Source organism: Dasypus novemcinctus, chromosome 2 (genome assembly GCF_030445035.2).
Source record: "Dasypus novemcinctus isolate mDasNov1 chromosome 2, mDasNov1.1.hap2, whole genome shotgun sequence".
Classification (NCBI taxonomy): Eukaryota; Metazoa; Chordata; class Mammalia; order Cingulata; family Dasypodidae; genus Dasypus; species Dasypus novemcinctus.
Genome location: NC_080674.1, coordinates 43,498,313 through 43,515,837, shown reverse-complemented (window position 1 = coordinate 43,515,837; position 17,525 = coordinate 43,498,313).

The window sequence follows — 17,525 nt, the reverse complement described above, 5'->3', positions numbered from 1 at the left end:
TCATAACCTGCTTATAGTTGTTACTCTTTTTTTCTTTCTGCAAATACAAAATAGAGGCCATCTTCAATTTGCTAGAGCAAGAAATTAACTGTTTTTGTAATACATCAAGAGCCTTTGCATTGTGTGTTACTATGATGTAGACTAAGATGACTGAGAAAACACCTTTAACTAAGCAATTGTACCTTTTGGAATATATTTCCCAGCAAATCTGCAGGAATAGAGATGCTCACCATATTCTTGTAAAACTAGACAAAATTTAGTACCAAAACTTTATCAATAGTAATTTCATTAAATGATGGTATATCCATATAATGGAAAGCTATATAGCCATTAAAATCATAATATTTTATATGTATTATATATTATGTATAATTATACACAGACATACATATGCTTATATGTAAATACATATATTTATATTAAATCATGGAAAAATGTCCAAAATACATTGCTAAGTAAAAAAAAAATGAGGTTGTAAAATAAAATGTATAGCATGATTCTATTTTAGCAAAATAACTTATTCATCAAAAATAATATACACTATCTCCCCAATACAATATTTATAGAAGTAGAATTAAGTAATGATGAAAATCAAAGACAGAGCTAAAGGAAAAGAGAGGTCATTTAATGGTGCTGGGAAGGCTGAAGGGTATGTGTAAAATGAGGGACATGCTGTGTTTTTAGCTTTGCCTTTTGATAATGTGGAGAAGTCACAGATAATCCAAAGCTATTAGTTGCCAATGCTCTTTCCTTCTCTTCTACTCACTGTCTCTGTGAATCCAAGCCAGATGGAAGTTGGATGTAATGTGTCTGTCGACGTGAGCCTAAGGATCAGTACATTGAATGCTGATGCTAAGACCAGCTCCAGGTAAATTTATAATTTAAATTAAGGTGGAGCAAAATAAATATATCCCAAAGGTTTTACATCCCAGACTTCTTACAAGCAAACTTCTCTGTCTCATTTACTCTTTATTATTTCTTGCTTATTGTTTATTCCTAGGGTCTAAAATTAGAATCACAAAAGGCATTCAATTAAAAACAAAAAAAAACCTCATTGAATAAACAGCTTGTTGTGGACTGAATTGTGTCCCCAGAAAATGTTCAAGTCTGAATCCCCAGTCTTGTGAATGTAATTCTATTTGGAAATGGGATCTTTGAAGGTGTTATTAGTTAAGGTAAGGTCAAACCTGATTAGGGGAGCTCTAATCCAATATGCTGGTACTGGTGTCTTTACATAAGGAGAGAAAATCTGGATACAGACAGAGAGGGAGAGAAGATGGCCATGTAATGGGGACAGAGATTAAGTTATGCCACCAACCAAAGAATGCCGTGGGTTGCTGACAAGCCATCAGCACAACAGTACAGAATTCAGAGGAAGCATGACCCTGATGACACCTTGATTTCAGACTTCTAACCTCCAGAACCAAGAAAATAAATTTCTGTTGTTTTTAGTTACCCAATTTGTAATAACCTATTATGGCAGGTCTAGCAAACTAAGACTCCGATAATCTGATTTTTCCTAAGGCACTGTATCTTGGGCTTTATACCTGCTCAAATCTTCTCAAATACATATTTCTGAATTTTACAACTTAATTTTTTATCACGTATCTTATGTATTTGGGACAATATGGTTGATTAAATATGGTGCCTGTTTTCATGGCTTGTTCCTATCCTGGGCCCATTTGTCCTCAAAGCCTTCCTTCTCTGTTCTCATCTGTATCGAGGGGAGGGTGATCTCTGTGGGCTGCAATTTCCAGACTCCAATGACAACTGGCTCCTGACTAGAACTGGCCAACAAGAGGCAAGAGAAAGAGATTGGAAGGCAGACAAACAAAAAAGCCAGGAAATCCTTTCCACTTCTGTTATGCCTTTTTGGCCTTTTTTTTTTTCTTTATTACAGAACTTGTGGATTTACAGAATAATCATGCACAAAGCACAGGATTCTCATATACCATTCCAACAGCTAGCATTGGTGCTGAACATTTGTTACAATTGATGATAGCACATTTTTACAATTGTACTAGTAAAATCCATATTTTAACTTAGGGTTTACTGTTTGTATAGTTATAGATCCATGAATTGTTTAAAAAAAATTTTTATTCTGTTACTATAATTACAATCTGACATTTCCCCTGTTAATCATATTCAGATATACATATTTCAGTTCTGTTATGTTCACAATTTTGTGCTACCACAGCCACCATCCCTTACCAAAACATTTCAGTCATTCCAAATAGGAACCCTGTACATGTTAAGCCTGAACTTCCCATTCCCTACCCCACTCTGTCTCCTGGTAGCCTATATTCTAAATTCTAACTCTATGACTTTGCTTATTCTGTTTCAAATCAGTGAAATCATGCAATATTTTTCCTTTTGTGTCTGGCTTATTTCCCTCAACCTGCTGTCTTCAAGGTTCATTCATGTTGTCACATATATCAGGACTTCATTCCTTTTACAACTGAACAAAATTCCATTTATGTATATACCACATTTTACTAACCTATTCATCGGTTGATGGATACTTGAGTTGCTTCCATCTAATGGCTCTTGTGAATAATGTTGCTATGAATATCAATGTGAAAATATCTGGTTGAGTCCCTGCTTTCAATTCTTTTGGGTATATACCTAGTAGTGGGGTTACCAGGTCATATGGTAGTTTTATACTTTGCTTTCTGGGGAACTGCCAAACCGTCTTCCACAGTGGCTACACCATTTTACATTGTCACCAGCAATGAAAGAGTGTTACTATTTCTCCACATCCTCTTGAAAACTTGTAATTTTCCTTTTTTAAAAAAATAAATAGTGGCAATATTAACGGGTGTGAAATTAATGCGTTTCTCATTGTGGTTTTGGTTTGCATTTCCCTGATGCCTAATGATGTTGAACATCTTTTCATGTGCTCTCTGGCCATTTGTTTATCTTCTTTGGAGAGATGTCTATTCAAGCCTTTTGCCCATTTTTTAAATTGTGCTCTTTGTCTTTTTGTTGTTAAGTCGAACAATTTCTTTATATATTCTGGATATTAAACCTGTATTGAATATATGGTTTTCAAATATTTTCTTCCATTCTGTAAGTTGTTGTTTTTCTTTCATGTTAAAATCCTTTGATACACAAAAGTTTTTAATTTTGATGAGTTTCCATTTATCGAATTTTGCTTTTGTTGTTTGTGCTTTGGATGTAAAGTCTACCTTTTAAGCATTTTGCTGTGCATCTCTGTAACTTCGACTTCCACTGATCAGACCCACTGGGTTTCTGTTTACACGGAGTGGCTCTGGCTTTAGAATTGCAGTAACACCATCTGCTCACTTTGACCCTTCAGCTTAAGTGTTTCGGTAACTTCCTTTTGTTGCTAATTTTAAGTGGCCTCAGTCTTCTTTCACCTGTGCAACCTATATTAAATACTCTCCATTGTGAATAATAAATGTAGTTTCTCTTTTCCTGATTGGACTCTTACATAAAAATGACTATAAAAAGTTTGTTATAAATTGTTTGACTAGAAATATGATTTGCTCTTTGTGGCAGTTTGAAACTTTTGTGGACCTCAGAAAATCCTGTTCTTAAAGCTAATCCTTTCCTGTGAGTGTTTTCCTATTTTAGGTGGAATCTTTTGATTAAATTACTTCAGTTAAGGGATTTTCATTAGATTGCATGACCCAGGGTCAGTCTTAATCCTCTTACTGGAGTCCTTTATAAAGGGAATAATTTTTTTAAATGAGCACAATCCCTTTTATTTTCTCTGTTTAAAATTAAAGAGAAAACAAACATACATCAACTCGGTCATTCACTAACATTTTCAAAGTACATCATTTGTACAAGAGAAGGGCTAGGAACTCAGAACCTGAGAAGTCCTCAGGAGCCAGAAGCTGAAACAACAAAACACAGAAGCTGCCAGGAAGCCACTTTAGCTAGAAGCTGAAAGCAAACGCTGCAGAGGGTATGGTAAAGGTGAGCTGACACCCTGCCATATGCCTGGTTGCCTATAGCTGTGCATCTACTGATAATGCCACCATGTGCCTGAATGAGCAAAACTTATTTCCATATTTCACTCCACAATTGTTGAAATTCAGATTTTAAATAATGTGTTTTATGAAAGAGAAACAGTAGCAGCCTTGAGATAAGCCCTGTATCTGTACAGTTGGCACAATACCTCATGTCATTCTTTTTCCTTAGAAAATACAATAATGTTTGTCAGACCAAGAGAAATGAAATAAAATACTGTTGACTTCTTGCTGCGACCTGTGCTGCTGGACAGGTTCCTGAGGAGGGAGGGGTGCAAGGCTAAAGAAATGAAAGACATAAAATAGTGGGGCCAGGTGGACCATGAGGAGCTTGCAGCTACCTCAGGTACTTGGCTTGATCACACACTTTTTTATATCATAAGTAGAAACAGCACATTCAGCGGTTCTCATAGGAAGTTTCCTAGGTCACTATAAATACAAAAGTATTTATAGCTTTCCTAGGTCACTATAAATACAAAAGTTACTCTTATATTCATCAGCCCCAGATAACACAGTCTCTTTCGAATTCTTATCCACACTCAGTATATTTTGTTCAGTACATAACCTTGCCCTGTAGGCACTTCCATCTTTATCTACATTCTTCCTGTGAACCTTGGAGCCTGCTTTGCAGGCTTCCGGGGACCCTGCTTTGCAAGGTCCCTTTTTTTTAAAAATAAAAAGGCTGCCAGCTATTACTATGCCTGTCTTAGGTTGGCCCCCTCTGGGGCTTTTACCCGTCATTGACTATCAGTCAGCGAGGACAATTAATTTGTCCCAGGCAGCTCTTTTTCTAGGGGGCTGTTTACATATTATTATACTGTAAGACTTTTTGAGTCAAATGTAATTGAGTGTTTTTTGCCACCAGGCCAGGACAGATGGTTGGGCTATGCACACAGCCCTGGGAAGGTGCTGCAGAAGTCCATTATTGGGTTTTCTACAGGTAGGGGAATGGAGGCTGGCTTGATTTGCCTAAGGAAATACTAAAGAAAGTCTTAGCAAGTTTTAGAGCAAAGTGATAGTTACACAGTTGGATAGCAACTTCTTGCAACAAACTAGCAATTTTTGGGACTGCTGCATACTACAATGGTGTTACTTTAATTTATGATAAGGGGTTGTTTCTGGGACACATAATATTTTTAATAAAGATTAAAACCATGATTAACCACATTGTACTTTTATCTAACATTATGCTGAAACATTGGTAAATTTCCAGGAATTTTATATATCTTTAAGTATTCATATGAACTTTTTACTCCTACAACTTTAATTAACAGAGGGTTAAAGAATCCTTTTAATTTTATACCACTTTTAAACACTTTCCATTCAACTTATATTAAAGGAACTTAACTATTTTATTACTTTAATTTTTTCAAGGCAAAAGAACAAATCTTTTGCAATGGTTTGAAATAAAAAGATACTTTTCAGGATCTGATTTTGAGAAAGCCGGTTTGAACATTATGTTCCTTTAAAAGTGATAAGAATTGTTTCTTCTTTAAAAACCAAGAAAATGATAAAGTTAAACTACAAGAAGCTATTTTGATAAAACAGACTTTTTTGTATACTGATTATTCAGGAGAAAAACTCTTTATAAACTTTTACTAAAACAGGCTAATGACTTGAGAAATTTTGTCACACTAACAGAGAAAAAACAAAATTTTAACTGCATCGATATACTATTTGATATTAAAGCTTTTAAAACTTTATAGATAGATCCATCAAATCTTACTCAACTTTAACCATAAGAATTCCTTTTTCTCAGACTTTCTGCACTTTCTGTATTTATTCAGGTTTTGTCCCACATGTTACTCTTTCTTAATAACCAATCATTTTATCTTAGGACAAAATTATTTTCTGTTTCCATAATAATAAAAACACATTCTATACATCCTACATATGTAAGTTACCAAAATGATTTTGGAAACTGTCTCCAAGCAAACTTCTTACAACATACAATTACCATTAACACTAAACAAACTTTAGTAATTTAGTAATTTAGTAAACAAAATTTAATAATAATTATTTAGTTTGGTTATATGCAAATATAACTTTTCTTTATTTTAAATACCTAGTAGTATGCAATACTAGAAACAGTCTTTCTTTTAGAAACAAGTTGGCAGGGGGGGCTGGCTGCCAACAAGTTTTCCTGTTAAAAAATTACCTTTTGTTATTATTATCAATTTAGTTTCTGTTTAATAATGACTTCTTGGAATTAGCAATTTAAACACTTTAATTCAAAGAATGCTTCCATAAATTTATTATCATATAACCATGTAGACTATAATTATATTATCCTAAGACAAATTTTACCTTCACAGAACACATTCCTTTACCTAAAGTTACCACAATACCTTCTATAACTTGCCACGTGCATTCAAGTCCCATCCTGCACATGTTCATTCTGATTTTATGAAAACCAGCCATCTTATTTTAGGACAAAACACACTTTTTTGAAAAAACTTATTAAATTTCTGTCAGCACTCCCGTACATTTTTTACCTTTTTAAATATTCATTTAAGTTTTACATCCTTCATTTTATCCTGTGAAGAAAAATAAACTATTTATTTCAATTTAGGCAAGAACTATTCTTTATGAAGAGATTTATAGTAATTTCATTAATCAAGACTTATAATTTTTACCACTGTAGAGATCTCATTAATATTTAAACTTATGTATTAATATAAGTGCTTATTTAATTTTTGGCCATTTGAATAGAGCTCCTTTAAAAAATTTTTATTTATCAATTTATATTACCATCTGGAGGTATCAAAATATACACTGGCATTGAACAAACAGACACAAAAACAATTACAACACACTAACAGAAACAAAGTTTATAATTTGACTCATAATTTTACTTTACATTTTGGTATAACTGTTTTTAAGCTCTCCATCATTTCACATCTTAGATTTTACCACTTTTAAGATTTCTTCTGGAATCCATGTTGCCTGTAACATGCAAGCTTGTTCTTAGAAACAATTTTATTAGTAATCAGCAACCAGTTAGGATAACCTGAGCAGTATAAACTCAGTTAAGCATTTTTCTTAGCAGTTTAGACAGTTAACACACATTTTTTAGATTACTGCTCTTTAAGACTACACTGAGACTTGAAGTTTAGGAGTAAACTATTGCTTCAAAACTGAAAATTTCTTTTAACACCTTGATAAAAATTTTGTACTAATTTTATTAATTTGGCTAAATAGGCCCAATCAGAATCAGCATGGAAACAAAACAGAACACTAATGTTGTCATGTTTTCCTCCTCTTCCAGTGGCTTAATTCTATTAGCCCAGTTAGCCCACAGCCACATTATCACATAGGCAGCAGGGGGTTTGCACAGTTGCTGCCAGAATATTTTCCTTATTTTAGTCAACACTTTAACAGAGAGTTTTCTTACAAGCATGATTTCACTAACAAGGGCCCTATTTAGCACTTTTGCCTGTAATCGATACAACAATTGCTGCTTGTAAACATCCATAAGCTGCAGTTCCAATAAGCATATCTAAGGGGATAGGTACTCCATGCGCCCGACTGTGTTCTGCTTTGGCACTGCACTCTTTAAGCCAATTACTCTTCCATAACAAATAGTTGCCCCCTGTTAAACAAGCTTTAGCCAAAACCATCCAATTCTATCAAGGATAAAGTGAACAGGGCAGTAGGCCCACATGTACTACAAGTAGATTTCAATTCTTTTAACACTTTGAAAGGAATGGGTTCATGCAAACATATAGGCTGGCCAGGATTGTTGGGATCAGGGTGTTCCATGACAGGAAAAAGAGTGAAATCAGAAATATCCTCGCCCTCCACCTGGGTGGACTGGAGACCAGCCTATAAAGGAGATAGAACAGGAGACACTGTTCTACCTACAGGAGACACTAGGGAAGGAGAACCCATGTTAGGGGAAGGCACTGTTGACCAACAGGGGTGGCCTTTTTTAACTCTTGTTGATCCTCCAAAGACAATTGTGATAGCTGCCGCTGGATGGCAGCAGGGGAAGACTTTCGTATCCCTATCTGTCACAACAGAAGGCTGTTGTGACAAAGTTTCCTTACCATGCATAATGGTGGCCAGAGAAGTTGAAAAAGGAACAGCAGCACTTGCTTTACTTTCACAGCTGGCTCTAGTGAATCATGAATTAAGTTGTACAAATTAAAAGTAGTTAGTGGAATATTACTCAGACCCTCAGCAGCATAATGGTCTCTTAAGTTCTGACCCAACTTTTGCCAAATATCCTCATTAACAGTACCTTTCTCTGGAAACCAAGGACAAGTCTGCTGGACAAAATCTAACAACTGTTCTAACTGTTGGGTAGTGACCTTGCAACCTTGGTCAGACAACAGTGCCTTTAACATCTGAACATACAAATTGCATTGAGAAGAATTGTGATTCCCCATGCTTTACACCTGGAGATTCTACCACCCTTACTTGTTTCTCTGTAGCCAACAACCTTCCCCAGGATAGGACCTCGTCACCTGTATTGATCCTGCGTTGCTTCTATGTTGTTCTTGTGTTGCTCCTGTGTGTACGACGTCGTGAAATGAGGGCACTCCTTGTATAATCCAAACTCCGTGAAATGAGTGCACCTCTTCCCCCGTGCCTCAGGTTCCTGTTTGGGTACCACTTGCTGTGACCTGCGCAGCTGAACAGGTTCCTAAGGAAGGAGGGGTGCAAGGCTGAAGAAATGAAAGACATAAAATAACAGGGGCCAGGTGGACCATGAGGAGCTTGCAGCTACCTAAGGTACTGGGCTTGATCATACACTTTATTTTATATCATAAGTAGAAACAGCATATTCTCACGGGAAGTTTGCATTTCTAGGTCACTACAAATACAAAAGCCCACAGATAACAGTTTCTTTTGAATTCTTACCCACACTCAGCATATTTTGTTCAGCATGTAACCTTGCCCAGTGGGCACTTCCTTCTTTACCTACATTCTTCCTGTGAACATTGGAGCCTGCTTTGATACTTTAGAGATTCTTTACACTTTATTTGAGAATGCAGCAGTGCTACCTAGGATGGGAGTTTAATATTTTGTTGGTTATTGTGTGGGTCTTCACCCACTAAGATAACACCCTATGACAAGACGAACACATATTCCATAGAATCATTCCCAAGGTGAACCCTTTCCCACACATCCCCACACCACTGACACCCTGCACCTGTAACACTCCCCTGCCATAGTTTCCAAAAGAACACTCCCATAATTGTGTTTTCAACCACAGTCCTCAACCTTCCCTGAGTTCATCTGTTTCTTCCTCCAGCCCTCTGCTACCTCAATGAATCCTCACCCCCCAACTCTGCTCACACTCACACTACAGCAACATCAACCCCATCAACTGCTGCATCCTCATCACCCCCAGTCTCAGGTGGATCTCACTAACTGCCACAGTAAACAAAGCCTCCAACAGAGGTGCTCTCAAGGGCTCTAAAGACATCTGGACACTATAAGCAAGGCAAACAACCCCATGAAATCACCCTGTCAGTGGGCCTTACTTGGGAATATATGATAACCTATTTCCCCAATGTAACAAAGTTAGACTCATGTATAATTTTCCTACACATAATTCTTCTATTCTTTTTATTTGAATCTATGATTTGCATTATACACATTAATTATATGTCCCAGGGACCTAAATCTGTTCATATGTCAGTTGAGCACTGAATCTCAACAGAGTTGCAGCCAACACTTACTATCCAGATCATTGGACTTGCCCAGGACAAATAATAAAATGATGATGATGGAAAACCCCCATTCCCCAAAACAAAGAGTATCTACAACTGCAAGCAAAACAGTCCCTTCCATCTGTCTGATAAGATCTAAGCTCCCTTTCGGTCTGAAGCAGAATGGGCTTCACCATCCCAAAATCCTCAGGATTGAGAAAGGAACAAACGTGAAGGGAGAATGCAACCATGAACCAAAGTAGACTTTATTGTAGCAATGGAAGAACTTGTAACATTGATATAAAGGTAGTAGTCAGGAAAGGTTCTGAGGGGAGGGAGAAGGAAGAATAGGAGTAACATGGGGCATTTGGGGGACATGGGAAGTATTCTGCATGATATTGCAATGACAGATACAGGCCCTTATACATTTTGTCAAATGTATGAAATTGTATGGTGCAAAGTATAAACCATAATGTAAACTACAGACCTTGGTTAGTAGCAATGCTTCCATGTCTGTTCATAAATTTTAACAAATGCACCATACTAATATAAGATACTATTAATAGGGGAAAATGTGAGAGGGGGAGTTACATACTTTCAATGTAACTTTTCTGTACTCTAAAATTCTTTAAAAATAAAGTTTATTATATGAAAAAAATATAACTAGCTCTATTTATTATCTTCTCCTACTTATATGAATTTTCCTCCATTGTTTTCTTCACTGTTTTGGTGAATGGTAGCAAAATCCACCAACTTCACACATCACAAATCTTAACATTTCCCTCTCCTTCTCTTTATTCTATATCCAGATAATCATAGTCATATTGCTATCACATGGACACCCCTTAAGTATTTCATGAATTTATCTATTTCCTTTGCCACTGTTACCATAAAGGTCCGTGTTACTGTCATCTTTCTCTTACAAGTTGCTTACTGATCCCCATGTGTATTCTTGTCCTATTCAGTCCTATTTTCACATAGAAGCCAGACTTATCTTTTATTACCCTTTATTTGAAATAATTATAGATTCATAGAATCTTGCAAAGAAATGTACAGAGTAGTTCCATGCATCCTTTTCTCAACTTTCCTAGTGTAATATAAAAGCCAAGAAATTGACGATACAATCTATAGTGCTTATTCAGATTTCACCAGTTACACATGTAGTCTTGTGAGTATATGTTTGTACACACATGTGCCTATATGCAATTCTCTCTCATGTGCAGTCTTGCTTAACCATCACTGTAATCATGATATTTAACTGTACCTTCACCATAAGACTTTTTTGTGCTACCCCTTTATAATCACCCTCTTACTTAATCCCTGGGACTCACCAATATGTCCATTTCTATAATCACGTTATTTCATGAATGTTACATAAAGGAAGTCATGCAGTATATATCCTTTGAGATGAGCTTTTTTCCTTTTTCCTTCAGCATAACTTACTTGAGGCTCATTTATGTTGCATTTATCAACAGTCCTTTCCTTTTTAGTGCTGAGTAGTATACCATAGTATGAGTGTACTACAGCTTGTTTAACAATTCATCCATGGAAGGAAATTTGGGTAGTTTCCAGATTTCTTGGCTATTTCAAATGAAACTGCTATGTATATTTGAGTATACACGTCTGTATGAAAATAAGTTTTCATGTCTATGAAATATATATGCAAGAGTCCAATTGCTGGGTAAAAATGGTAAGTTCATTTTTAGTTTTGAAAGAACTGCCAAACTATTTTCTGGAGTAGCTGTACCATTTTACATTCCTACCAGCAAAACCTGAATGGTCCAGTTTCTGCATCCTTACCAGCATTTAGTGTTATTACTGTTTTTCATTTTATCCATAATGGTAAGTGTGTAGTGAAGTCTCATAATGGTTTTAATTTTCTATGCTCTAATAATGAGTGATGGTGAATTTTTTTGAGTGTTTATTTTCCATTTGTATATCCTCTTTGATGAAATGTCTGTTCATTTCTTTTACCCATTTTCTAATTGGATTATTTATATTTATTGTTGGATTTTGACAGTTCCTTACATATTCAAGACACAAGGACATTATCAGATATGTAATTTGAAATTACTTTCTCCTGGTGTTTTATTTGTCTTATCATCCTTTTAACTTTATCTTTCACAGATCAAAAGTTTTTAACTTTAATGAGGTCCAATGTATGCTTTTTCCCCACTTACAGATTCTGCTTCTGATGTCAATTCTAAAAACTCATTGTTTAATTCTAGTTTCTAAATGTTTTCTATGTTTTCTTCCAGAAGCTTTATAATTTTATATTTTAGTCCATTTTCTATTTTGAGTTAATTTTGAATAAGATTTGAGGTTTACGTCAAGGTTATTTATTTTTTTGTCAATGGTTATTCACTTACTCCAGTGCTATTTATTGAAAAGTCTAATCCTACTCCATTGAATTGCTTTTGTTCCTTTGTCAAAACTTAATTGGACATATTCATGTGAATCGATTTCTGGATCCTCTCTTCTCTCCCATTGATCTATGTGTCTAGCTCTCAATCATCACCACCCTATCTTAATGATTACAATTACATAATAAGCATGAAATTGGGAAGAGGGTTTCCTCACACTTTATTCTTCTTTTGCAAAATTGTTTGGCTATTGCAGGGCTTTTCACTTTCCAAATTTTAGTTCTTGTATCCTGAGATATTGCTGAACACCTTACTATAAGGTTTTCTGTGTAGATAAACATGTACAGTGTAAAAATAATGATTACTTTTTCCTTTCAATTTGCATGGCATTTATTTCTTTTTCTTGCCTTATTACTACAGATAGAAATTTCAGTATTATGTTAAATAAGAGTGGTTAAAGTGGACATCCTTGCATTGTTTCTGATCTTAGAGAGAAAGCATTTGGTCTTTCACCATTAGGCATGATGTTAGCTGTGGGTTTTTGTTTGTTTTTGTAGATGCTGTCTATGAGATTGATAAAGTTCATTTTATGACCCAGGATATGGTCTATCATGGTGCATGTTCTGTGAATAATTTAAAACACTTGTATTCTGCAGTTGTGGGCAGGAAATAATTAGAACCTGTTGGTTGATGGTGTTATTTTTCTATATCCTTGCTAATTTTCTGGCAGTTCTATCAAATAATGGGAATATGGTGTTGAAGTTCCTAACTATAATTGTGGATTTGCCTATTTCTCCTTTCATCCCTATCAATGTTGCTTCACATCATTTGAATCTCTCAGTTGTTTGGTGCATACACTGTTAGGACTGCTATGCTTCTTGGTAGACTGATCCTTTTATAATTATGTAATGTCATTCATTCCTTGGTCAACTTTGATATTAATATAGTTACTCTGCCTTTTTAAAAATTAATGGTTCCATGGTATATCTTTTTCCATCATTTTACTTTCAACTATGCTTTCACTATGCTTGAAATGGGTTTCTTGTAAATAGCATATGACTGGGTCATTTTTTAAAATCCATTCTGATAATCTTTATCTTTTAGTTGGTAGGCTTGGGTGATGTACAATGACAGTAATTATTGATATATCAGGGATTAAGTTTATCATTTTATTATTTGGTTTCTCTTTGTGACTTGTGTTCTTTTTTTTGATTTTCTATGGATTACTGGAACACTTTCAGATATCCATTTTGATTTTTTCTTTTTTTCCTTTATCATCTTTATCATGGATTTACAGAATAATCATGCATAAAATACAGGGTTCCCTTCTACCACCCTATTATTAACACCTTGCATTGCTGTGGTACTTTTGTTACAATTAATGACAACACATTCTTATAATTGTACTATTCACCACAATACATGATTTAACTTCAGGCTCATTATGTGGTATATTTCCAAGGATTTTTTTAAATTTAATTTTTATTCAGTTACCAAATATACAATCTAACAGTTTCCTTTTTTAATCACAGTCAGATATATATTTCAGTGCTGTTAATTACAATCACAATACTGCACTGCTGTCACCACCACCCATTACCAAAACATTCCCAACATTCCAAATAGGAACTCTGTTTTAATTTTTAACTCCCCATTCCCTAACCTTACCGTGTCTCCTGGTAGCCTACATTCCAGATTCTGACTCCATGAGTTTGCCCATTTCGATTATTTCATATCAGTGAGATCATACAATATTCGTCCCCTCTTATCTGGCCTACTTCACTAACGTGATGTCATCAAGGTTCTATGTTGCCACATGCATCAGAACCTCATTCCTTCCTAAGGCTGAATAATATTCCATAGCATGTATACACCACATTTTATTTACCCACTTAGATGTAGGTTTTATCTCTTGCTGCAATTATAAAATATGATTAAATAATTTCATGAAGTGAAGGTAATTTAATATGATTACTTCTATTTTTACTCTTTCTTTTCCTGTTTTCATTTCTTTCCATTTGGAGAGATTTCTTTAGTCATTCCTTAAGGGTAGGTCTGCTAGAAACAAATTATCCTAATTTTCTTCATCTGAGAATGTCCTTATTTCCCTTTCATTCCTGAAGGTAAGCTCTGATGTGTTGATAGTACATTTCCTTTAGCACCTGGAAAATGTTGTTCCATTCCCACTGCCCTCCATTTTTCAGATGAGAAAAATGCTGTCATTCAAATTAGTGTTCTTTTATAGATAATGTATCATTTCTCTATGACAATTTTTCCTAGGTCTTTGTTTTTCAGAAGATTACTAATGACATGTCTTGGTGTGAATTTTTTGGGGTTTATCTTATTTATGGTTTGATAAGCATCTTGAATTTAAGTTTATGCCTTTTTCCAAATTTCAGAATGTTTCAGGATTATTTCATTGAGTACTTTTTTTGTCATTCCCTTCTGGGACTCTGAAGATATGAATATTAGACATAAAATGTTAACCTTTTTTTTTACACAGATCTGTGAGGCTCTGTTCTTTATTTTTGAGTTTATTTTCTCCCTTTTGTTCAGACTGGGTAACATGGTGGATTGAACTGTGCACACCAGTTTGAATATGGTCCACATTCTGTGGACTTGGTCCCCACTCTGGTGGTTGTGGACCCATTTTAAATAAGAGCTATTTAAGATGTTGCTTCAGTTAGAGTGTGGCCCAACAGGATCAGGACTACTGGAGACCTTTATGAGCAGAGTGAAAATCAGACAAATTTCTTTTTCTTTGTTCACATTTTCTACATTTCATTTGTATCAAGAAAATTTGTAGTTGATTGTTGAAACATTTCTATGGTGATTGCTTTAAAATTCCCTTCAGATAACTCCAACATCTGATTTATCTTGGGACTGCTATCAGTCAATTGTCTTTTCTCTTTCAGTTTATGGTTTTCTTGGTTTGGGGTATGATAAATGATTTTTAATTGTATACTGGATATTTTAATTATTATGTTAGGAAACTTTTGACCCTATTTAAATCTTGTTTTAGCTGACTTAGTGTTTAGTTTCCAGCATACTTTCATGGGATAGTTCTAATGACCTTTTAGTTTTTAGAGTCCTTGCAAAGCTATTGTAGTCTGCTTCATTCTTCTGGTGCTGTTTGGGCTTCCCTCAATCCCTATTTGTGCCATTTCCAAGGATGGAAAGCACTTCTCTGGGTCACTTGGTGTCACTGACATACCTTCTGCAGAGGTTAGGAGAGGAGAAGCCATGGTATCAGGGTGCCTTTATGATATTGGGTGGAGGGTGGAGAGATGCAGGCCCTTATCAGGAATAGGACTGTCACTGAGGGGCTGTGTTGTAGTGAGGAATGGGATGGCTAGGACTTTCTGCTGTTCCTGCTGCTAGTGGATCAGATCTCTGTTAGACCCAAATTGTGGAGTGAGGACTGGGACTCTTCTCTAGCTTTCTATTGTGCTTTCCTTTTCCCATTCTTTGGCCACAGAAGTCAGATTTTTCCTAAAGAGATTTGCAAATTGGAATTTCCAATAGGCATAGGAAAAGCAAAAGCCACAACAAACAAACAAAAATAGCTTCCTGTAATTTTGATAAAATAAATGCTTCTGGGAACATACGTCTTCTGTGTGAGTAACCTCCTATGAGCACCTCATCTCTTGTCAAATGCTTGTGTGGTGGGATGGTAGGTTAGAATTCCACCCTAAAGGTTTAGGCCTGCCTATTGGGCTCAAGTCCCTGTTTCCTAAGAAGCAGGAAAGATCTGTTATCTGTTATGAATTTAGCCGTGAAAATATTTATATTTTTCTGGGTAAGTTTTCAAGGTGTTTGGTTGAAGCATATCAAGGAACCAAGTGCTTGGAATCATAGTGAATGTTAATAGCATGCCTGACCGCAGTCCTTTGAAATGTATTTTTGATGATTAGTCTATGTTTAATTATAAATTGATGAAGAGGAAGAAAATGACCTTGTTTTGTAACACAGCCTGGCCCCAATACAAATAAAAATCAGAGAGAATAATGGCCAGAAAATAGATCACATAACTATACAACTTTATAACAATTAGATTTTTATTGTAAAAGAGAGGGAAAATGGAATGAGATCCCATATGCTGAAGTCTTTATGACTGCTAGCCATGGCCATAGGGACAACCTGCCAGAACCAAAAAGTTTCTTGAGGAGTGAAGGCAGATTGCTGCAAATAAGACACCCCTTCCCAACTAACAGGAAAGGCCACTATCCTTTAAGGTTATGGCAATGTGCCTATTGCAAGGAGTAGGGACACTGGCAATGGTAGTGTCCTAGTTGCCTAAAGGGATGGTAATCAAGAATTGCTTGCAAGTCAGCCTGTCAAATGCCCTAATGCATGAAGAGTGGGAGTGACAAGGAAAGACAGGGCCCACAGAACTTTTTAAACCCACTGCTCACATCAACATTTCTCTTGAAGAGACCCAGTTAACCCTGATGTGGGAAAAAACTTACAGACTTTCTGGTAAATACTGGACATACTTTCTCTGTTTTAAATGAAAAATAAGGCTCTGTCACCACAATATTGTGGCTAATACTGGGATTTCTGGGTCCCTACCCCATAAACTTTCCTACAACCCTTTGAATGTCAACTAGGGGACAAACTAATTTAAAGCACAGCTTTCTTTATATGCCTGAATGCCTTATGCCATTGCTTGAATGGGATTTACTAACCAAACTAAATGCTCAGACGACTTTCTCTTTGGAAAGAATAAACATTGATGTTCCTCATAACCAAGCTGCTATAGTATACTTGGATCGAGAGGACTGACTTGAGATCCCAGAAGACATTCTCCTGAAAGTACAACCAGAGGTATGGGCTGATGGGATATTGGGGAGAGCCAGAACTGCTGAACTGATCCAAGTGAATATTCATCCCAATGCAAAAACCATTAATGTGAAGCAGTACCCTTTAAAGAGGGAGGTCAGTGAAGGCATAGAACCATTAATAGATACCTTTCTCTAGTATCAATTAATTTGACCCAGATGATGTCCATACAACACTCCTATTCTGCCCAAGACTAATAAAAAACAACAATATTACTAGACTGAGTTCCCACAGGGGTTTAAGAATGACCCTCTGTGTTTTGGAGAAACATTAGCTAAAGAGCTAAGAAAGCGTCAACTTCAGGAGGGAGTTATATTATAATGTGTGGTTAGTATTCTGATTGCCAGCACTTCCAAGGAAGTTTCAGATCTAAACAGTATCCTAGTTGTGAATTTCCTGGCAGAGTGAGGATATAAAAGCTTATAAGAAAAAGCCTAAATTTCACAATCTACTGTAAGATATTTTGGCTTTAAACTATCAAGAGATGAAAGAACTAATCGCCAGATAGGAGAGAAGCATTAGCTAGAGTGAATGTACCAACCACTAAAAGGCAGCTCCAAGTATTCCTAGGAATGGCCAGATTTCACCATATCTGAATTCCAAGTTTTGGGCTTATAGCAAAACCTCTATAAGAGGCCCTTAAAGGGTAAGAAAAATGAGTC